Below are 24,614 nucleotides of genomic sequence, written 5' to 3' on the forward strand. Positions count from 1 at the left end.
TGTTTCCTCATCTGTAAACCACAGTACTAGTAATAGCCTTCTGTTTGATTGTTGGCTAGATTCAGTGAGGTAAAACTGAAAATAGGCACATAAGGTACCTGGCATATAAAACCTCTTTACTTTAATTAACATTATTATCACTATTTCATTATTCTTCTGTGAGTTATATCTCATATGAGTAAGATATACATCATAACTTACCTTATGGCAATTTTTAAAATATAAATTGACATAACATTTTTGATATCTCTATGAATATTAAAAATTATAAACAATGAAATCAGAATTCCTGTATCCCTAAAGGTCACTTTGGTGGCCCTATTCATGAGAGTTATAAAATCGAGCCCTCACTGAAATGTTCTTTATGTTTTCTACAGGCTAGATTACAAGGTGCTGTGTTGTGCTAATGCACCTATCACACAAGACACTTCCCTACAAGAACTCTCTGAATACTTTACTCTCTCTACAGTTATTTTCCCTTTTAGTTTGATTAGAAAGCAAGTAAATCGGTAAAAATCACCATACTGAGACTGTTGGGATGCAAAAGGTGAATTGACATTTGTTGGATACCTTCTAAGTGCCAGAGAGTTTGTCATTGCTTTATATGTAGTCATTATTTCACTTAATCTTTGTGACTGCCCTCCCTGTTCCTCAAAGGATTTTATTTGATAGGATGTGAATCAGAATTGAGAACCTAAGTCAATCTGTCTCTCAAGCCTGTCTGCTGTATACTGTGCTTGAGTAACTACATCTGATTGACTACTCCTATATAGTACCTGATCGTGTATTTCCCAAAATTATCTGAGAATCAGCTTTAAGATATGATATCACCACTTTATGACAAATGCTAACAAAATTTTCATACTTGATGGGTCTAACTAGAAGACTACTTCTGTGCACTTCTGGGGAACCCCAGCAACAGTCATATAAAGGAGGAGCTCTGAGGTAACAGCTGTAGAAAAATCTCCATAAACATTTCATTTGATATTCTCATGTTTTACATTAATGCAACTGTTTGGCTCACCCCGGGGATGTAAAATGCGCTATAAGAAATACAGGGAGCTGCCAATCACTGCCCTGCGGGGGATTTACGAAATGGAGTCCTGCAAATGTTGTTTGTTTCTTTTCATCCCAACCTGCATGAACTATTTCAACCCAATGGTGGGGCTGGGGAAGTTGGGGAAGCTAATATAGAGCTCTGTACCCCCCATTCATGCTGAATAAGTACCTGGAGTGACAGGCTGCCTTTTGCTAAAGTCGTATTTTTTATTTTGAGATTTTGGTTTTATATGACTCCTGTTTGTTTTTTTTAATTATTCCAATCCTTATTATCACCCCTCTTAAGTCAAAGCCAAACTAAGCCCTTCGAACTCTGCTCCCCATTTCTAGGAAGAGGTTACTTGTCAGACACAAGGTGTCTTCTTCTGCTTGGGTTTTCTTTCCAAGACAAAGGAACAAGAGGCAATCTGGGAGGGGGAAGAAAGAAGCGTCCTGACTTCATGGGAAAGCTTGCTGTTTAGAAAGGCCCTGGGCTTGGTTGCGCTGCTCCTCCTTGCTGGCTGTGTGACTGGGACAGGATTACTTTAGTCCTCAGAGACTGACTCTGCTCATCTCTGTCGTGGGGAAGTCCTGCTATGAAAAGCAAATGAGATGGTGGTTCTGAAACACCTTGTATAAAGTAAACACAGCAGTTCGTAAAACCAGCTATCGCTTCACCGCCGATGAGACCGTAAGAGGAGATGCCGTTATGTCCTGAAAGCGCGCCATACACGATCTGAGAGATTTTGTGTCATCGGCTGCCACTTAAACAACGACTACTGTTTTGCTCTAGATACCCAGACCAACCCAGTGGTGTTCCTGTTTCCCTTGGTGGCCGCACGTAGCCCTTGAATGCTGTCTGTAGGTCTCCGCTGCTCCTCCTCGGCTGCCTTGTTCTCCAGAAGTCCTTGTGGCGCCTTGCTGCAGGTCTCGCTAATCACAGCAGTCCTCGCTGCAAATAGGAGAGAGGGAAAAATCACCTATTTTGAGATATGAAGAGTAACAGACAGTGTAGATATATAGAGTTTAAAAACTTATCTCTTCTTTTCCTTTTATTGAGTTTATTGGCACATTTAAGGTATACAGTACAATTAAGTTCATTATTGGGATCGTGTACCTTTACAGGACAGGTCTTGGTTCTCATTTTTTCCCCTTGTCAGTGCCCTCCCTAAGAAACTTATCTTCAGAGGACCTTTCATTTTAGAGGTCTAGGAGTCTGATTGGACCCAAATGATATCACTGTTTCTCTCAGAAGAGCTGTGGGCCGCAGCTCCGTGGTCCCGCTCTCACCTTGTGAGCTGCACGTCTTGGGTTTGGTCCTGGGTTCCATCCTCAGCAACACAAGACAAAACCAAAAAGCTGCACTACCTGGAATCAATGTTGAAGCTATCTACTTTTTTTAATTAGGCAAAATACAGAACTCCTTATGGTTCTACTGCAATTCTAGCTCATTTTTTGATATGGTGGAAGATGTTCTAATCTGCAATGAATAAAATTTATCTGCAGGGGTAGCAAGTGCACGTTTGGAATTTTAGGCAAAGTGAACTTCTCTATTTCCTTCTGTTTTCATAAAAAAGTGTATGATTTGGGATAAGGTTTACCAAACCAGTTAAAAATTCAGATTTCATTGTCATCCATTAAAACATCAAAGGATATAACAGAAGTAGGCAAATGAGCTTTTCAATAGCATCTATGAGGTCACAACACGCAAAAAAGATGTTCTCAAATATAAAAACTCAAAACTTCTGTCAGTCACCTCAACCTTTTAGTTTAGGGAGCTCTAAACTTCTATCTAACTAGATCACTGTTTTCCAAAGTGATAAATGAGATTACATTAGTGGTATTCAAGGGAAAAGTCATTTCAGTACTGTAGTGTGCTTTCAAAATATTGAACGAGAATGTGAAATCATGGTGCAAAGTTTTCTTTTTAAATGAAATTATTTATATATTGGGAATAACTGAGGTAGTCAGAAAACAATAGTATGGGAATTAATGTGGGAAGGTACAAATGATACGTCCTTCAAGTGATTAAAATTCAGAAAATACTAGTCTAAATGGCTAGCTGAAATGTGCTGCCATATGTTGATACTGTTTGATAAAAGAGTAATTTTGCTGGATGATCTCACAATGTTTTGAGCTTCAAATGCCCAGCAGCTGCAAGAACCCAAGTTGCGCTAATAGAGTCCTGCCTCACTGAACTAACAGAAGAGTACAGGTGTGCCTTTCCCTCCATCTTACATGTTGCAAAATAAATCTCAAATGGAGCAAAAATCAAAGGAGGTGGGTGAAATAAGTTGCAAAACTACTTGAAAACAGCACTGCTTTATAATCTTAGAGTAGGGGAAATCTTTCAAAGCACGACATAAATTTCAGAAGACATTCAGAAACCCTCAGTTTAACCAGAGAAGCATTTAGAATTTGTGCACAGTAAAGATCAATACATAAGGCTTGAGGTGTAGTTCAAGGGTAGAGCACTCAGGTAGCATACACAGATCTATGGGTTCACGCCCCAGCACCACAAAAATACAAAATTAAAAGACAAAATAATGAAGAAATTAAAAGTAGAATTATTTGCAGCATGTATAACAGACAAAAGCCTGTTATCGTCTATAACATATTGAAAGTCTCTCAACATAGACAAAGAAAATTCAACTAAAGAATAGTTAAATAAACAAAGGAAATGAACATAGGCCAGAGGTTAGGAAATAAATGACTTACAAACATATAAAAATGTGCTTCAACTCTCTCCACAGTAAAACAAACAAACAAATTAAGATCACAAATATATTCTTTTTGTTGTTGTTGTTTTCTTTTTTGGTACTGGAGTTGGAACCCAGCACCTTGTACATGTTAGGCAAACACTCTACCACTAAGCTAGATCCCCAGTAGAAATAGTTCTTTCCAACCTGCCTAGCAAATATAAAAAGTTTGATAAATACAGTGTGTGTTGATGAGCACATGAACAAAGGGGAAGGTAGAAAGAAAATAGTGTGCTATGCTTTATAAAATTTTAGCCTCTTGTAATCAGATGTAGTAACACATGCCTATAATCCCAGCACTCTGGGAGGCTGAGACAGGAGAATTGCAAGTTGGAGTTTAGCAGGGGCAACTTAGTGACTTAGAAAGACCCTCTCTCAAAGTAAAAAATAATAGTAATAATAAATAATTTCTGGGGATGTTGCTCAGTTAAAAAAAAGCTCTAAATTCACTTCCTAGTACTATAAGAATTTTTAAATTCAAAATAAAATCTGAAGACCAGGATGCAACTCAGCAGCACAGTACCTGCCTGGCAAGTGAAAGGTCCTGAGTTCAATCCCCAGTAGCAAATAAATAAACAAACAAACAAATAAACCTGAGTTTATTTGATGTGTTTTAGTTCCTTGAAGTGGCTCAGGCTGTTGTCCTATCAAGAATCTTCCTCGTTGGGGGGTAGGGGAAAGGTAAAAAGGGAAAAGAAAAAAATATTTAAAAAGGAAAAACATGAAGACAAACTCTTTGTAAACAGGGAAGGGTGGAAAAGATAAAGGGAGGGCTGGGGAATGGGAAAAATAAGAACCAAAATAAGTCTTGTACAAATACAAGATCCCAGTGATGAATGTAACTGTATTGTATACCTAAATTGTACCAATAAATTTAATAAAGATAAAAAAAGAATCTTCCTTGTTAGTCTGAAACTGAATTCTGCTGCCACAGACTGTGCTTTTCTACTAATAAATATTTGAGTCAGAATCAAATGGGGAACTATTTTATGTACATAATACAAATACCTACTTTTTAAAAGAATTCAGTGAACTGGATAAATTTTTTAAAGATTGTTTCCAAGGCCCTTGAATTCGTAGGCAGAACCTTTGCCTGAGCAGATGAGAGTGATTAACAGCACTCTGTTTGTGCAAATGTGTATTAAACTTGAGTCTCGGCACGCACGCACACCAGTGCACCTGTGGCTACAACAGTAACAGAGAAACACTGGTTGGAAGTAGGTCCTGACGTGTAACCAGAAGCCAGATCTTTAAGGTTTCCAGTCTGGATAAAATAATTTGAAATTTAAGTGCAACTTGAAACCACTAGAGGCTTTTTATTAATTAATTAATTAATTTTTGCTGGTACTGGGGATCGAACCCAGCTCCCCCACACTGAGCTCGCTACATCCCTGGACCTCTTTATTTTATTTTGAGACAGGGTCTCTCTAAGTCACTGAGTTGACCAGGTGGGACCCAAATCTGTGATCCTCCTGCCTCGGCATCCCAGAGTGCTGGGATTACAGATATGTGCCACCATGCCCAGTTCAGGCTTTTCTTTTTCAACATGTCATTTTGACATGACCCGATCTCTGAGACCACACAGCCTACCACAACAAAACACAATGAACTGAGTAGCCCATATATATCAGAAATGTTTTGTCACAGTTCTGGGGACTGTAAGTTCGGTTTGTTAGCAGACACCATTTCCTAGCCCATGGATGACACCTTCTTGTTTTGTTCTCCCATGGAAAGGGCAACGAAGCTTTCTGAGGGCCCCTTTTAGCAGGGCATCAATCCTGGTCCTGAAGGTAGAGCTCTGCTTACCTCCCACAGACTCTGCCTGGAGTTTGGGCTGCACTTTAAAAACTTAGGGGAGACCACAGCGCCTGTTATACATTTAAGGGCTGAAGTCTACTAGAGCCGTTTTCTAACAATTCACGGTGCTCCCTGGTCTTTATAACCAAGAGTATTTTTATAGCACTTCTTGTTCTAATTATATATTATGAAATTAATTTATGTTTTTATGATTGAAGACAATTTAGAAAATACAGAAAAAAATATATTTTTAAAAATACGCCAATAAGTCTAACCGGAAGGTTGGCATATTATAGCCCACAGGTTTACTACCTGTTGTTTGGTAAAGAACAATGTTACACCTTTTGCTTACTGTTATCTCAGTGTTTTCCACAAGTGCAGAGTTGAGTGGTGTGACAGAGACTGACGTATTAACTGCCTGACCCATTACAGGGAAAGTTTGTTAGCTCTGACCTTCTGAAACCATCAGTTAATTCATCTATACATCTTGCAAAGGTATATTCTAGATGTTTTTTAAATAGTCGTACTGTAACTAGCCAGGTGTTTTGTCAGTTTCATTTACAGTTCCACAATCAGCATCTTGCATACAATTAACATGCATTGTGAAAGGTAGCCAAAGGCCAACGTTTTTATCTGTACTATCATGTTCCATCTTATAAAAGTATTATCCAGTTAAATAATTTGTTACTTATACCTTGTTTTTTAACATTTACATTTTCCAAAAGTTTATTATAAATAATATTACTGCAAATATCTTTGTATATGATTATTTGCATTTTAATCATTCTCTTATCATAGATTCTTTAAAGTGAGATTGTGGGAATCAAAGGATAGCAATAGTTTTAAGGTTCCTGATAAACACACTGCAGTTTTAAAACATTATTTCCCCAGGGGCTGGGGATTTAGCTCCGTGGTTTCGGCGCCTGCCTCACAAGCGCAAGGTCCCGAGTTCGATCCCCGGTACCAAAAAAAAAAAAAAAAAAAAATTGTTTCCTCAGAACTCTGGGCTTCTACAGGTCACATAATATCATTTGGGTAAACAGTGGAGATTACTTTAGGCCGTCTTGAGGAAATTATTATTTTTTCATATTTTAAATGCAAATGAGGATCAATATAAAAATAACTAACCTTTATTTTGGATAGGGTATTGTTCTAAGTGATTTACATATATTAACTCATTTAATCCTCACAACAATCCTTAGGGATAGTTCCTGTTATCCCTATTTTAGCAGTGAGCAAGGATTAAAATCTAGACAGTCTGGCTCCCGAGTTCTCGAATTTGACCCCGCGGGTGACTGCCAGCTGCCGCTGCGTGGGGCTCCTTCTTTTCATATTCACTCTGTGATTCTACTGCTCTTGAGGATTCTCTCTCGTATTACGTTTCTAGCAAATGTGTTTTGACTGTAAAGGTTCTGCGACTTCACGTTTTGGAGGTTGTCTTCCAAAGGATGGTGAAGGATGGCACCCTGTTTGCCCTAGAGAGGCTCGGCTCACAGTGGGAAGTGCTCTGCGCAGTCTTGGGCTTGCTCTGTTTCCCCCACTGCTCATCCTCCTCGTGTTTTGTCTTCTCATCGTCCACCTCCAGAGCAAACCTCTCGTGCTGTCCCTGGCAAACGTGTTCTGAGGCTCTTTCTCTTCGTCACTCCGGCCACGCACACAGAGGCAGGCTGAAGCACCTTGCGGAGGCTCGAGGAAACTCTTTTTATATTATCATTGCTTCTTTTGGGTTTCTAGCTGATTTTAAAACAAATTTACACCACTTTATGGTGGTGTGAAACTGCAAGGATCGTGTTCGCAAGGAGTCCTCCAGTTATGTTTTCACCGAGGAAGCCCCACTTTTTAATTGTTTTAATTAGCAAACTTATGAAAATTAATTAAAATTGGTGTCAGACTTCCAAAATTACATATCACTGATTACTGAACATAAAATCTTACTCAAAATATTGAAAGAGATAATATCCAACTTGTTTTAAGTGTTTTATACCCTTGCTGGGGGGTGGGGGATAAAACAATCGTGTAAGCAAAAAGAAGAGGCCTTTTCCAGGAATGTGTGGGGTCTTTTAAATGGATGTTTTAGGGCTACGGGAGTTAGGGTTAGTAATCCTTGTCTAGTATTCATTAGGTCCTGGCTTCGATCCTCCACTCCTCAATAAATAAAGAGTTTTCCGAAAGAATAACGATGGAGCCAGTTTCTTTTCCATCCCACTGAGGAAAGGACTTTGTTTTTATAGAAATTGTCCACCTTGAGGAGAGGAAAGCAATTCAGGGGCAGCGAGTCCCTGTGAGTCCCTTTTGCATGAAGACTGAACACGGGAACCACCAAAGTCGGGGTTTGAGCAGAGAGAAGCGGACGAGGCAAGAGAGGCGGATGGTTTGGCTGACAGCAAGAAGCTGGGTCGGGAGCGTCACATCGCCTGCTTTATCTTTTTTAGAAAATAACCTTGTGGATGTGGGCAATTACCAACCTCCCTGTATAGAGGTCAGATGCCAAGGGATTAACTGAACTTGCTGAGCCCGCTTCCCTTGAAGCCCATGCAGCAGTATACATTCTGGGTCGTCTCTCCCTGCCAAGGTGTGATCTGGATTCCACCTTGTCACGGTCAGTGTGAGGCGGGAGGTGATTATCTGCACGGAGTCTTGCAATAAGATCAGATTAATAATAACAATAATTAACTGACTGGTAGAGTTCAGTGGATGCCAACCTAAGCGCTTCCGTTCCATTCACCACTTACCTTAGACAACTGAAAGGGACAGCTACTGTTATTCCTGTCTTCTGTACATGAGAAAATGAAATGATTCAGGGCTTACTCTCGGGACGATGCCATTAGAAAGTGGTGGAGTCTTTGTTCAGACCACCACTCAAACTTTTAATCACTACATGTTCACACACAGATGTGCATACACGTGTCACACAAGTACGCGGTACGAGTAAGGTCAAAAAGCTAGGTGAGCATGCAGAAATGTACAGCTTCTCAGGGTCAAATAAAGACTCAAAGACAGGGTGAAGAGAGGGAAATGTGGAAAAAGATAGCGAGACCACTAGGACCTAATAAGTCTAACAGGACTTTTCAAAGATTCTCATCTGTGTTGTCTCATGCACTGAGTCTCCATAGTGTCGTTGCTTCTCTGTAGCATTTCATCTGCCAGTGTCGACTTTACTGAATTGAGCTTTTTCAGCTGGCGAAAGTTTACCTGAAAGATATGGAAGCTGGTGTAATAGTCAGTTGAGACCAGGTCAAATGGAACCTCTAGTCCAAGCTCTTTGAGGTGTCTCCATATTGATTTCCATAGTGGTTGCACCAGTCTGCACTCCCACCAACAATGGAGAAGGGTTCCTTTCTGCCCACACACCCCCCAACATTTGTTATTGGTTGATTTCTTGATAGCAGCCATTCTTTGTGGAGTGAGGTGGAATCTCGGTATTGTTTTCATCTGCATCTCTCGAATGACCAGTGATGTGGAACATTTTTTCATATATTTACTTGCTGCTTTTACTTCTTTCTCTGAGAAATGTCTGTTCATTTCAGATGCCCATTTTTTAATCGGGTCTTTATATTTGGGAGGGCTAATTGTTTTGAGTTCTTTATATATTCTAGATAATAGTCCTTTGTCTGAGAAGCAGCTGGTAAAAAGTTTTTCCCACATTGTAGGTTGTCTCTTAGTTCTGTTGATGGTTTCTTTTGCAGCGCAGAAGCTTTTTAATAAGATGAGATCCCAGTTGTTGATTCTTTCTGCTAGTTCCCGTGCTACTGAGGATTTGTTCATAAAGTCTTTTCCTATTCCATTGTCTTCAAGGGTTCTGCCTAACTTATCTTCCAGCAAGTTTAGTGTTTCTGTTTTAATATTTAGATCTTTAATCCACTTGGATTTTAATTTAGTGCATGGTGAGAGATAAGGGTCTAGTTTGGGTATCTTTCCAAAAGAATTACAGGAATCATATCACAGTTACATATGTGCACCTGTTTATAGCAGAACAGTTTGTAATAGCTAAAACTTGTAAATAGCCCATTTGCCCATCAGTTGGAAACTGGATAAAGAAGATATGGTTTTTCTATAAAATGGAATACTACTCAGAAATAAAGAGTAAGAAATTAGAGTCATTCATAGGAAAATGGATACATATTGAGGATATACTCTTAAGTGAAATAAATAAGTCACATATGTGTAAATACTGAATAGTTTCTCTGGTGTGAAAAACTATATAATAGTACACAAGATCCTAATGGGATAACTAACAATGTGAAATAGGAAGAAAAGGGCTAAAGGTGTAGGGAAAGTGGGAAGGGTAGGGGAAAGGGAATAAGCGAAAAGAAAAAAAATATGAGAAAATGAAAAAAAATGTAAATAGTGTTTGTAAATGGGGAGGGGAGGAGGGAGTGAAGGGAGGGCAGGGACAAGGGGAAAAATGAGACTGGTGTAATAGTCAGTTGAGACCAGGTCAAATGGAACCTCTAGTCCAAGCTCTTTGAGGTGTCTCCATATTGATTTCCATAGTGGTTGCACCAGTCTGCACTCCCACCAACAATGGAGAAGGGTTCCTTTCTGCCCACAACCCCGCCAACATTTGTTATTGGTTGATTTCTTGATAGCAGCCATTCTTTGTGGAGTGAGGTGGAATCTCGGTATTGTTTTCATCTGCATCTCTCGAATGACCAGTGATGTGGAACATTTTTTCATATATTTACTTGCTGCTTTTACTTCTTTCTCTGAGAAATGTCTGTTCATTTCAGATGCCCATTTTTTAATCGGGTCTTTATATTTGGGAGGGCTAATTGTTTTGAGTTCTTTATATATTCTAGATAATAGTCCTTTGTCTGAGAAGCAGCTGGTAAAAAGTTTTTCCCACATTGTAGGTTGTCTCTTAGTTCTGTTGATGGTTTCTTTTGCAGCGCAGAAGCTTTTTAATAAGATGAGATCCCAGTTGTTGATTCTTTCTGCTAGTTCCCGTGCTACTGAGGATTTGTTCATAAAGTCTTTTCCTATTCCATTGTCTTCAAGGGTTCTGCCTAACTTATCTTCCAGCAAGTTTAGTGTTTCTGTTTTAATATTTAGATCTTTAATCCACTTGGATTTTAATTTAGTGCATGGTGAGAGATAAGGGTCTAGTTTGGGTATCTTTCCAAAAGAATTACAGGAATCATATCACAGTTACATATGTGCACCTGTTTATAGCAGAACAGTTTGTAATAGCTAAAACTTGTAAATAGCCCATTTGCCCATCAGTTGGAAACTGGATAAAGAAGATATGGTTTTTCTATAAAATGGAATACTACTCAGAAATAAAGAGTAAGAAATTAGAGTCATTCATAGGAAAATGGATACATATTGAGGATATACTCTTAAGTGAAATAAATAAGTCACATATGTGTAAATACTGAATAGTTTCTCTGGTGTGAAAAACTATATAATAGTACACAAGATCCTAATGGGATAACTAACAATGTGAAATAGGAAGAAAAGGGCTAAAGGTGTAGGGAAAGTGGGAAGGGTAGGGGAAAGGGAATAAGCGAAAAGAAAAAAAATATGAGAAAATGAAAAAAAATGTAAATAGTGTTTGTAAATGGGGAGGGGAGGAGGGAGTGAAGGGAGGGCAGGGACAAGGGGAAAAATGAGAACCAAGACCTGGCGTGTAAAGGTACAAGATCCCAGTAATGAATGTAACTGTATTATATACCTAGAATGTACCAATAAACTCAATTTAAAAAAATATCCAGATGAGAAAAAGTTTAGCTGTGTGGTCATTGCTTCTTTGGAATATTCATGTCAGCACCTTTGTTGGGAGAAAGTCAGCACATTTCAGTTACAAAATAGTGAATTGTGAAATTATGTCAGCCAGCATATTAGCACATACAAGGAAGCCAGTAAATATTTAGGAACTAAATGTGTGAGAAATTACTGAAGTCTCTTATTTAAATTCTATACTTGATGCAAGAATTTATCTACATAAAGCACACAAACCTGTTTTGAAAAGCAAGTGTTTTCTTAAGATCAACATTTGTATGTGCAAATTAGATGATTCCTCAAACATATTTTAAGAAATAACTTTTGTAAAAGTCGCTCTTCTCAATATTTTCCCTGTCATCGCTTTTGTCTTTGTGTGGGTTTGTGTGTGTGTGTGCATCCTTGTTTGTAGTGCTGGGGACCAAACCCAGGGCCTTAAACAAACGAGGCAAATGCTCTACCACGGATCTCCATTTCCAGCCCTCTTTCGCTGTTTTTATGCCAGGAATGCAAATACATCTTTCCACATTCTTCCTACCTCGCTTAATACATCAGAGCTTGCTGCTGTCATGTATGTGTGCTATGTATTTTACTTATAACACATCTCCTTTCATGCAAAATAGAAGAACTCACGGTACTTATACTTTGGTCCAGTTGGTTTGGAAAGTTTTCATGTCATGTCAGCCTTCTACTTACTTTTTGGACATCATGGAGTCATATTTGGGGATTTTTCTCTGAATAAGACAATCATTGTCCACGATCATATTCTTTCTGTTTATATTGTGACTTTATCTACTTCTCTCTCATGGAACATGCATCACTATCAAGTATAATGCAGTAATAGGCTTTGATCAATCATATATGAGGTTTGATTAAAATATACAGTAAATATTTTAATTTTAAAAATGTATCATAAGGGAAAACACATTGCCATGAATCCCCCTCAAAATACTTTCCCTTACTTTAAACAAATTTATTCCATCATTCTTGCCTCTTTCTGAAGCAGTTCTGTAAATCCTTCTTCATAAATATGTTTGGGGTGTGATCAAAAATACAGTGAATCCTGCTACGGAGCACTATCCAATGAGAAGGCAGGCTTGTACGAACATCATGTTGATGTGTTCTTTTCTGCCTTCTTCACCAGATCTGGCACCATGCCACTCCTGTCTCTTCCCTAAAGTCAAATTGACCTTGAAAGGTAAACATTTTGAAGTGATTCAGGATAACAAGATAGCAAGAACAGGACAATCAAAGATAATCTTGAAGAAAGACTTCCAGAACTGGCTCAGAAAGTGGCAAGCATGGTGGGGGTAAGTATGTGTGTAGCGAGCGGGAAGTATTTTAAGAGGATTAAAGTACTTCGATTTAAACATTAGCCACATTTTTATCATACCTCATAAATGTGTTTTCATGATCACATTTATAATTTAATTTTGGCCAGGCGTGGTAGCACATGCCTGTAATTCCAGAACTCAAGAGGCTGAGGCTAGAGGATCATCGAGAGTTCGATGCCAGCCTGGGCTACAGAGTGAGTTCACAGCCAGCCTGAAGGACACAGCCAGAACATATACCCCCCACCAAAAAAAAACCCAACAGTATAATTTCATTTTGGAGACCTTAAAACACCTCTAGAGTCACATGCATTCCTCAGCACACTGTCTGGGAACCATAGCTATAGGACATCGATAGCCATGAAACCTAATCAAATCTATATTTTAGAAGAACCTCCCCTGTCGTGCAATAGAGTAGAGTTAAAAGGGGGAAAATTAGAAAGTGAGAGATTGGCTAGGACATTATTATGAGAGACAATGGCAGATTAAATTAGAATGTAAGTAACTGTACTGTATCCCTAAAATGTACCAATAAACTCAATAAAATTTAAAAAAAAATTAGAATGTGAATCACAAAACACAATGTGGTATTCTTAAAAGTTGATTTTTAGAATGAACAATTGTTAGTTGCCAGGCTTGATGAACAAGAAGAGGTCATGAATGGCTTCTTGTTTGGAAGACCGCAGTAGTAACAGTGAAGCAGTACACAGCCTGCTGAAGACGTGGGAGCAGGTCTGGGCTGGTCACAGCGCAGCAGATGCAGTTTGATTTCAGGCGGAGGGAAGCCGAGGTGCTCAGTACCTAGAGGATGGTTAAATGCATATCGAGAACTTAAGAGAAAGACCAGGGCTGCTGTTGAATTTGAATACCAAATGGATAAAGCCATACAAGTGGCAGCCAAGGAGAAAGTGAAGAAGAAAAGAAAAGAAGCAAAGGACAAACCCTGGGGACCATGACCTACTAGGGGCCCGAAGAAAAGAGCCACCGCAAAAGCTGAGGGAGCTAAGTCAAGCAGGAGAGATAACAGGACGGAGATGTACGAAAGGAGACTCGGAAGGAAGAGGGAAGCAGCCCTAGGCCACAAAGAAAGGCACATTTTTTCATTCTACATGTTTTCTCTTGTTAATTCCTGCCCATCTACTTTCTGCCATCCACCATCCAAAATGAATCGTAATCTGTGGTAAATGGCTCTGTTCCTACTTCACAAAGAAGTTTAATGTTGTGAGGCGTGACCTATTTCATAGCCGGTCGCCTTTACTTCAGAAACCATTCACCTGCATGAGGGACTCCCTCCAACTTTCCCTTCTTTTCCACCCCTGAGGGGGTCCTGAGACCTTGCATTGGCTCTGTGCTCCTGACTTTGTTTCATGGTAGCTGCTCTTTCTCCTTCTTTAACAAATACCATGTCTTGAAGTCTTCTTCCCTTCGTTCTTAACATATATAATTCTCCCCTCCTTCCCCTGGTCTCCCTTCTGCTTTCCCAGCCACATCTTTGGAAAGCTGTTTATACCCCCTAACTCTTATGTCTTTCCTCCTATTCTCTTTGGAATCCCTGCAGTCTGACTTCACCTCCACCCCTTGACGAAATTCCTCCATCGAAGGCTATTAATGACTTCCATCTGGACAACTCCTTTTTCCTTTCTCAAGTCAACCCAATGAACTGCAGACTTCATTTTAAACTGCAGATTGATCCACCTCTCATCAGGTCTCTGGGCCACTGCGTCCTCTAGATTCTCTCCTGCCTCTGCAGCGTCTCTCTCCATTTTCTGAGAATCTCTTCCTCCACTTGATCCAACTGTAGGAATTCCTTCATTGTTGACCTCAGGCTTATTTTCTCACTCTACATGTCATAGACTTTCAGAGAATTCATCCACTCTGCCCTTCCCTTTACAGTATCTCTCCCACCCGTACCTCCTGCTTTGTATTCACTCAAGATAGTGAGCATTTTTTCAAACTATAAATGCAAAAGGAGAATATGACATCTATCTGTCATTCACATGTCTGTAAGAATTATTTCAACTGGTTGCCATGTGTGGTGACACATGCCTGTGATCCTAGCATTCAAGCAGGCTTCACCAGGAAGACTGCCACGAGTTCAAGGCCAGCTTGGGCTACATAGTGAGACCTGTCTCAAAGAACAAAATAAATAAAAAGAATGATTTCAACTAGGTTGATTTTATACTCCTACATATCTTAAAGGAACAACTATTTTGAATGGTCAGAGAGTGAAGTATGAAGAATTTTGGTCTAACTGGAGATCAACAGAGAATTAGAAAAATAAACTAGTGTATTTGGAACCTAGAAGGTTGAGCAGGGCATCTGAGTTAATATGTGGCAAAAGAGAAATCAGAATACAAAATAATAATAATTTTTAATTCTGGTACCCCAGAATTGTAAGGAAAAACAGAAAACTTGCTTCCTTCTTTTCCTCTCATATATTATGATATACAAATTTCCCAGAACCAGTAGCTGGGGGTTAATCTGTTCTGTACGATTCAGGTCAGTTCTAAGTAAGGAATAGGAGTCTCAGATCCAGACAGGGTAGGTTCCAGTCCCAGCCCAGCCATCTGCTGGCCGGGCCACTCAATTAACCAGTAGAAGTCTGAGGACCTGTGTGTAAAATGACAGTGATAATGCCCTCATAAGCTTATCTTGAGAATTAAAGGAAATAATGCATTTGAGGTACTTATAACAATCCTACAAACTACCAAGGATTCAAGAAATGATTGTGCTAGTTGCAAATCAAACAGGCATTTTTTGGACTGACCTAAAAATGCAACTATGTTTCTGTGAAATTTCCATGTTCCAAGTGATTGGCTTTGAGATAGTCTTCATTATGCAAACGTTTCCATACTTGCTTTCAAAATTCAACTTACTTTTTAAAGGAACTGCTGATCTTTCCAACTGCCTGAACTTTTTATTTAGCTATTCAACTGCTACCTTAATCTCACAACTAATATAAATTCCTCCCAGAGATAAGAATTTCTTAGGAGCAAGAATTATATCTTTATTGAATACCTATTTATTGAGCACCTATATACCCTCAACTGCACATAAAGGTACACAGTCCCTTCATAGGACTTAACTTCCTTCTATGTTAAATGATGCACAGATACAATCCAAGAAAACTTCGATGATTAAAACAAAAAGATGGTGGCGCACACCTGTAATCCCAGCACTCGGGAGACTGAGGCAGGAGGATCGCTGTGAGTTCGAGACCAGCCTGGGCTACACAGTGAGTTCCAGGTCAGTCTCAACTACATAGTGAGACCCTGTCTCAAAAAGCCAAAATAAATAAATAAGCAAACAAACAAACAAAAAAGATGTTTTCCAAAAACTGTGGAGTATAGTTGAAAAGGTGATTCATTTTGTCTCAAGTGATAAACTCTTACTAAAGGAGATGACATGTGAACTGGACCAAATCTACATCCAAGTAGATAATAGATAAAAAAGACATTCATAGAGAGATCTATCTGAACTATTACTGCAGAGAAAGATTCATCGGAAGACTATTGGGACCCTAAATTTAAAAGATGAGGATAAAAAGTGAATGTTGTGGTCTGCATCTAGGTGTGTACATAATATACTTGCAACAAAGAAGAGAGATGTGGAATTATTTTTGTTTTGGTTTGGTTTTTTGGTACTGGGGATCGAACTCGGGTCCTTGCACTTGAGAAGCAGGCAGCAGAACCACTGAGCTAAATCCCCAGCCCTATATGGAATTATTTTTCGCAGAACCCTGGGAACTAAACAGAGAAGTTTAGACTTTATCCAATAAGAAAAAAAAAAAGAGGTATTACAGGTTCTAGATCATAGGTTCTAGAGCCAAGGTCTTGGGACATGTCGAAAGAAGACTGGAAGACGGGCTTATTCCAGCAGGGCTGCTATAGTACAGATGGCAGACAAGCATTCCTTCCAACAGTTTAACGGGTGTGACCTGTTGTAGGGTTAGAGAGCAGCACTTTACTTTTTTGTGGTTTTTCATTGGGGAGGGATTTGGTTTTTGTTTTTGTTTTTGTTTTGAGACAGTCTTGTTATGTAGCCTAGGCTGGCCTCAGACTCTCAACCAATCCTCCTGCCTCAGCCTTCTGAGTGTTAGGATTACAGGTTTGCACCACCATGCCTGGTAGAGTGGTACATCTTTAGAGATGAACTGTAAAAATACAAATGGGATGCTTCACGAATGTCATCTGGGGCATTTGAATAATGCATATAATCTGAATATATTCACCAGTGCCAAGGTAACCTGAACAATAAAACTATAGTTCAGCTTATTCTTTGATAGTCAATAGCATAAATTGTGTGGATCCAAAACATCAAAGGACAGAATAAGAAGTGTTTCCTGTCTACTTAGGTATGGGTGTGTTTTCATTTGTAAAATATGACCTTAAAGGGGAAATGGGAAGATAAGAGGGTAAATCGGTCCACTTTTTCATAGCAACAAATTTACTTTACCAGGAAAAAAAAAATGACTTTAATTGGACAGCGATAGAAAAAACTTTTTTGGGTACACTTCCTTGACAAGATTTAGGGCTTTTGTGTGCGAGTAAGATACACATTTACAGTAAGTGTAGATTTGGGGATAGAATTTAAAGCTCTCGTCCGTCAACAAATCATAATGGCTGAATGTGACACTTGCACAATAGCATTTGTTTGAGCATGTTTGGAAAGAGCAGGGAAGTCTTTGCAGTGCTAAGAAAATTTGTAAATCTTAGGATGTTTTCTTCTCAAAATGAGAAACAACACCTAATCAAAATAAGTTGGCAACTCCCTGTTCAAAATCGGTGTTGTTCCCGTAATGCACGGGAATGGTTAAGGAAGGAAAGGGAACCTCAAGGTCATTGGGAATCGTCTTTAGAGTGTTCTTACAGGGCTTATCTGTGCTCACATGCCTAATTTTTTTTTTTTTTACAAGTGTAAAGAATGGCCACTTGCTTGAGACAGGCCCAGTGCCATCCTTTATTCAACTTCCTTTATACTGCTTTTTTTAAAGAAGCTGTCAAGTTCTTTTTTTGCAGCTGACAGGAAAGGCCAAATCTGTGGTACAGGAAAGGAGGCACAAAAAGAAACTTTTTTGTGTTGATGTTTTACTAAGTGAGCTAAGGAGAATTTTAGAATCATGTAATTTACTCTGGAGGCATTTACTGTACATAGCTATAGTGATGGTAATTTCTTTCATTGTTGAAGTGAAAAGATAACCATCAATCAGTTGTCAATTGGTCAATTGCAGAAGTGATGAAAAGAAACTGGTAGGAACAATCACTTCTGGGGCTACCTAGACCATTTGGAGGCTTAAGAAAAGTATGGGAACTGGATTGCATTTTAAAAAGGGATTGGACCAGATTTTCAAAAAGGTTAATCGGCATAACTTCCTTGTAAAGAATGGCTTTGCAGTTATGAATAATCAGGAGATGCATTTTAAAAATGGAAAAAAAAAGACATAGGATTAAAAAGTGAAAATTGTTTTTTAAGCTAGATAACAGTTAAAGAAGCCCCCAAATTTGATATCATTGTATTCTTAATAGAATAAATGCAGCTTACTAATAATTCCACACATGCCTTTTAGAGTAAATTAATAAAAATTATTTTGCACTTGAGCCCTACTTCCAATTTTGGGCACTTTGAAATAGAAAACTTTCTAAATATTTATCACAAGGAACAGATAATGTGTGAATTTTGACCATTTTTTTCAGCAAATATCTACATATAATTTCATTTTTAAAGCCCATGAAAACTCACATAAAAATTAGGATGAGAATAAGTTTAAAAATCATTAACTTACATAAAAGGCAAATAGCTCTTTGGGATGTAATGCTGTAAGCAAGATTTCATTTTAATTTATCCTATTTTTCTAAGAATGCCAATGTTGTGGATTTATTCAGAGACAGTTCCCCCCACACACACACAGTTATTTTTTTTTTTTTACTGTGGTAGGTAATAAAAAGGATTATAGGCCCCCAGAAGGAAGAGATATCATCAGTTTGTAATCCAGCCCATGGTTTCCTAGATACCGTATTGTCTATTCTGTTCCGCTATGTGAAAAATGTTGAATATCAACAATGGGTTTCAGTGCTGTATTGTTGAGTTTTGTATGAACTAATCTAGCTTCTCTTTAAAAAAAAAAAAAAAGAAAAGAAAAAGAAAAAAAAGAGAGAGAGAAAAGAAAGAAGAGAAACAGAAAAGGAAAAAAAAAAAAGAACCACAGCTTTGGACAAAAGTCTACAGCCTGTGCATTTGAAACTCCCTCTGCACAAGGGCCAGTGTAGCTGGGGGAAGACATTTTACTCCTCTGCGCTCTCCCTTCCCACAGTCAGCTGGTCCCTCTTCTCAGGTGTAGATCCCCTATGAGGATTCCACCTCATTCTGATAGTTTGCTAAGGACAGCCCCCAGGACTTAGCAGCTGGGATAGGCCTCACTTAAAGGCAGCTCTGGCCAGTCTCGGAAGGTAAGTTATTTGCATAACTTCTCTGCTCTAGTGTGCTGGCCTAACTTGAAAACTTTGCAGCATATCACTTATTTTTAACTTTCTCTTCTCTCTCTCTCTCTCTCTCTCTCTCTCTCTCTCTCTCCCTCCCTCCTTCTCTATGGGGAAGAAAGCCTGACAGGTTTCTCCAGAAAAGTGGCCATCCATGGAATGAATGAAATGTTCTCTTTCTATTCCAGTAAGTAATTGATTTGTAACTAAAAATTGAACTGGCTGCTGGCACACAGGTGCCGCTTCCTCTTTAGCCTGGAAAGAAAAGGGGCTTAACCTGTGATTAAATTTCAAGTCAATTGACCTCAACATGATAGTACGTCATTTTCACTTGCCTTCCCAATGGCCTGAGGGTCTCAGTTTGACCCTGACTCTGGCACCTGCGTTTTTAATGTTTGGTGTTGGAAAAGCTAGGTTTGCTCTTTCGGTTTAGAAATAAAATGTATGGAGAACGGTTCAAAGTAAATAACAAATGGTGGTCAGCCAGCTCAGCTACGTCTTAGATACAGTGCTCGTTGTGTGCATGTGTGTGTGTGTGTGTGTGTGTGTGTGTGTGTGTGTGTTTTCATGCATTAACTCTGAGTTCACGTAAATTATTATTCATGTACATTTTTGAAAGTATGGATTTATGAGCAATAGTTTATTAACTAGCAGGGATACACAGTCTGAATCAGTGAGTTACCAACATTAAAGGTTATGAGCATTTTGATTTTAAGTGCTTGCAAATGTTTAACTTTGATCATGCAAATCTCATAGTTTAAGTACATATACCTTGCACTTTGGTGATTTTTGAGTTCTGGAATGAAATAGCAACTCCTAGTCACGCGAATACCACAAAAGTCTATTTAACTTTACCAAGATGCCCCTTTGGACTTTTGTAGACAATCCTCTATCTCCTTCCCGAAAGCAAAAGGAAAATCAGTGACATCTAAAATGACCATTTATACTTTGATGTTTTGCACTTATGTAAAATGATTTCAAGGTAAGAATCAGTGCTTTTTCTTCCCAACTTTTTTTTTTAACCTGGAATTTGAAGAACATGGTGATGAAGATGCTTGCTTAACCCTGCTCTTAGTGCCAGGCTGTAAGTAGCTCTCTGTGAAACCATCTCTGACCCTCTGCTTGCAGTGGTCAGCCTGAATTTTTCCCCTTCCATGCCCATCACTGTCAGTCAGTTATAGGATTGAACTGAACCAGAAAATCTGGTACAGTCTGGTAATTAGTACAAAGGGTTTCCAGTCTAGTGTAAAGACAGAGATGCAAGAGCCCCAGCAGTCACAGAAATCATTTTGATTGGCCACGGACACTGCCTTTTAGTGCTGCTTGGTGACTTCCTAAAGATATTGCCTCCTACCCTACAGGTCTTTGCCTTCAAGTACATTATGGGCCTTTTAAAAAAAAAAAAATCATTTGTGTGCGGGTATGTGCGTGTGTGCGTGTGTTTCTTTTTTTAGATCCAACTTCTTCCATTTTTAGTCTGTCATTTTTGCCTATCAAACAGACACATTTTGACTTGCCAAACAAAGAACCAAGTTATCAACACTCACAGAAACTGACATTTTTAATACAGGCTTCATTATGTCTTCGAATTATGACAGTGAAGTACAAAGACATTTTAAGGGTTTTTTCATTATTTTTTAATCCAGCATTGGGATGTTTATCTTTCTTTAGTATTCATATTTCCATTTCTACCTTTATTCTCAGTAATATATAATTAGCATTATCAAAACCATCAGCTATTATCCTTTCTGACTTTTGCCCCCTTTTTTTTAGTATGTCTTAAGCTAGCATTCCCTAAAATAAAGAAAAAAAATCTATAAGAAATTTTAATGAAATATTTTAGGGTTTTTAAAACAATGAAACTTTTTAAGGTGTGAATCCCTTTCAAATGTCAAGATGAATGGGTGAATAATAGGTCCTATAATGAAGCAAGAGCAACAAAATTAATTTCATGAAAAATTATTTTATAAATCAAACATATTTGCCCAAAGTGCAATTTTGCAATGTATATTTCATCATATGTTTTCAATTACTACTTTAGAATTGTGTGGCTTATTATCAGTGCTACTTTGGGATAAGATTTTTGTTTTTGCTTTTTGTGAAAACAAACATCCCCTTTTATTATAGATTACAATGACCCAGACAAATATCAGATAGAGTGAAAGGGCTTAGTAACTTATCAATGTTAACAAATGCCTACCTAAATGAGATCGATGTATATGTAAGGGCAAATTGAATTTCTTGCATTCTGTACAAAATTACAAAAGCAGCAATGTCCACACTAAGAGAAGCACCAGGTTCTTCATTTCCAAGAATTCTATCTTTAGAACAATCTGCAACCATATTTAGTTGGAATGCATGTGCTTTTGTGAATCTTCTAAAGGACCCACATCTTAACATAGCTTTAAATATCTGTTTTATTCTATGCATAATCTTAAGAAAATACTTATGCTACCATATCTGGTACTGATGTTTACATGTCTGACATTGCTATTAAATTCCAAGAAGGTTAATATTGCTTCTGTAACCCTGTCATGAGTAATACATTTTCCCAGTAAACATGTCATAATTTTAAAGGCTGTTCAAGAAGAAGTATTTCTGTTGAAATAGTTTTGTATTCATTTCTCTATTGTTTATTAACCATAACATAGTATAATGCTTTAAAAAGAATACACATATTTATGTAATTAACACTTTTTGTTTTTAGTAAAACCTTGCCCATTAAAAACTAAGAGGACCTTAGAAAACTATAAATAGACAACTTCTCAGGGATAATATTTGCATTCAGTTTTAACTTGTGTTGCAAGGTATCCATAACAGGACTGAGGGAAGAGTACATTCTGGTAGTATTTTCCTTATTTTATTTTTTTAACCTAAAATATATGTTGCCATTGAAAAGGTGTTTGCCACATGTAGCATGGCAATGTCCTGTACTCTGTAGTTGCTAAAGGGTTTGTGAGTCTGTATAAAATTATAAAAGTTCACAGCTTTAATATGGACATAAATATTCTTTACTATTTTGATCTTGTCCCTAGAAACAGGAGTAAAACTTAGCAAAAAAAACCCTAAAGATTACCCAGTCTCGTGGTTTTCAAACTCGGGTTCCTTGGGACACTGGGTGTCTTTCTGCCCTCTTGAGTCCACAGCACCTCTGCGTGATCTGCCGTGGGTACTGGTGTTCCATATAAGCTGTGCTTATAAGACCCCAGGCTGGAAGGAAAAACATGAAAAACTACTGACTGAACCCACCTTCTGGATGAGGAAAAGCGTTTACTAAAAAAGAGTTTACCAATAGTTGCACGCTGAGTCACATGGTGATGTTGATTTTGGTTCTGGCTCCAGGTTGGAGCCCTAAACTGCAGTTGAGCTTTCTCTGCATTACGGGTCACTGTGTGTGGTCACCCTCAACTCTAGTCCTGAAAGCCCATAGGAAATGATGTGTACTGTCCAGGTAGTAATGCAATTGAGTAACACTGCGTGTTACCCAGACACGTTATTTTGGCACTACCTCTGTTTCTGGGTTCGTTGTTGTGATCATTAAAATAGCGCAGATGCACCTTATTTCTTAATAAAGATATTCTGGAGTAATTTTAATTTTTTTAAATTGTCTTTCAAAAAGCCACCTTACATAAAATGTACCTGCTAACCCGTGTTTAAAGATACAGTTCGCTAGGTTTAATATGGGAGTACTTTTTTTTTCCACAATGGAAAATTTTAGTTGGGAACTAAATCCAAAAGTAAGAAAACTAAAAGAGATGAAGTTGAATTAAGAGGCTACCTTTCCCAAAATACATTTAATGGGATACTTTCCCCACAGGCTACATCAGGCAAAAGAGTAACATGGCCAAATAATTTTGGTAAATGTAACATGTTGTGTCTTTCTCTAGAAAATTCATATTAAAAATTTATTCTTGGGCCAGAGATTTAGCTCAGTAGTGCTGCTGCCTGCCTCGCAAACATAAGGACCAGAGTTCAATTCCCAGTACAAAAAAAAAATTTTTTTTAATGTATTCTGGAAAAACACTAGGAAATTGTAAAGATCTCTTTGAATATAAAGTATTTTCAAACTATTCTCCAAACTATTTCTCCATAGGTTCCCCGACATTTTTTGCAAAAAAGTTTTATTTCTCGGGACTAATAGTTTGTTGAATGTATTTTAAGAAATTCTCCTCATATTGAACTTTTAGAGAAGGAAGGAAGGAAAAAGGGAGGGAGAGAGAGGGAGAGGGAGAGAGAGAGACCTGTAATCTTTATATTGTTTATGTTAACTGGCTGTGTTTATCAATCCTTTATCTTCATCTTGTGGATAATAAAGCCCACTAATTAAATCACTCAACAAATATTTAGGCACAGCACTTAGTCCTAGGAATAGAGTAATGAGTAAGACAGTCAAAGCCCTGACCTTGAAGAGCCTACAGTCCTGAAAAGATACCACTGGAAACCCTGGGAGAGAGAGGGAGGAGGAGGGAGACAGAGACCGAAGGGGAGGAAGGAAGGAAGTCAGAGCACGAGCAACATTAACTCTTTCTGTCACTAAGAGCTTTGTCTGCCTGTGTTTATTTTGGGTTTTCCTAATGCTAAAATAATATAAATAGAAAGAGAGAGAGAGAGAGAGAGAAAGGTGATCACTAATCCAGAAGTTTATAATCTGGTCTTTAAATAGTAGACAGCCCACTTTTTCCCCTGAGATCTATTTCTGTACATAATTAGATCTTTGATAGCTCTCTGATAATACCAAGTTGGGCTTGTAGTGTTTATAAATGAGGGAGAGAGGAAAGAAAGAGGGAAAGGAGAAAAGAAAGAAGGAAAAGAGAAAATGATACACATTTCCTCATCTCACGCCTAAGCTCCAGTAAGATTCAAGAGTTGGCAGAAAACTTACTTGGTAAAAAAGCCTTCATCTCATCACTGTCTCTCTCACAACTCAAAGAATATCTCTCAGTCGGAGTCAGCTCTCCATGGTACCCTGAGCCCTGTCCTTGGCTGCAGAGTTCTCCGCTGAGTAGCTCAACAAGTTGAGTAGTTCTTCGCTCTTGGGTGGACCGAAGTGCTCACTTCCACATGCACTGCGCACCCAGAGATGTTGAAGGTAACTGGCCCTTGCTCAGAGATCTGAGAGGCAGAAAGAGTTGCAAATTAAAAGAGGTGGCAGAGGCTCATAACTGAGAAGGGGGGACCTTATGTCAGCTGCAGCTTCTCCGCCACATGTGCTGCCGTAGGTGGGGCTCAGGGGCAGTGCTGGATGTCTGTACCCACACCTCACACCTCGGGGACACTGCCACATGCTTTTGCTCTTTCACTCTCACCCTTCCCAGCGTTTCCTCTCACGGGAACAACATGAAGTAAAAGCTTGTCAGATATTATGAAGAGAGGATTTAGAGAAGAATTTGGGATTTTTTTTCAAGTTCAAATGAAGAGCAGTGTTACTCTCTTTCCTAGCTATTAGCTGGGGGTTCATTTTCTGATTCCTCTTCCTCTCTGTCATCTGCCTA

The 24,614-nt window shown here is 38.6% G+C and overlaps 1 long non-coding RNA gene across 1 annotated transcript; it reads right to left on the bottom strand.

Moving 5' to 3' along the window:
• Nucleotides 1-875: 875 nt before the first annotated feature.
• On the bottom strand, nt 876-24,251 carry LOC117285717. The gene is made up of 3 exons (XR_004516822.1): nt 24,005-24,251; nt 22,199-22,332; nt 876-1,990 (listed from the first exon to the last, which is right to left on the bottom strand). It is a non-coding gene; the product is annotated as an uncharacterized LOC117285717 (long non-coding RNA).
• Nucleotides 24,252-24,614: the final 363 nt, after the last annotated feature.

Source organism: Fukomys damarensis, unplaced genomic scaffold, assembly GCF_012274545.1.
Source record: "Fukomys damarensis isolate Sample0158 unplaced genomic scaffold, DMR_v1.0_HiC HiC_scaffold_12, whole genome shotgun sequence".
NCBI lineage: Eukaryota > Metazoa > Chordata > Mammalia > Rodentia > Bathyergidae > Fukomys > Fukomys damarensis.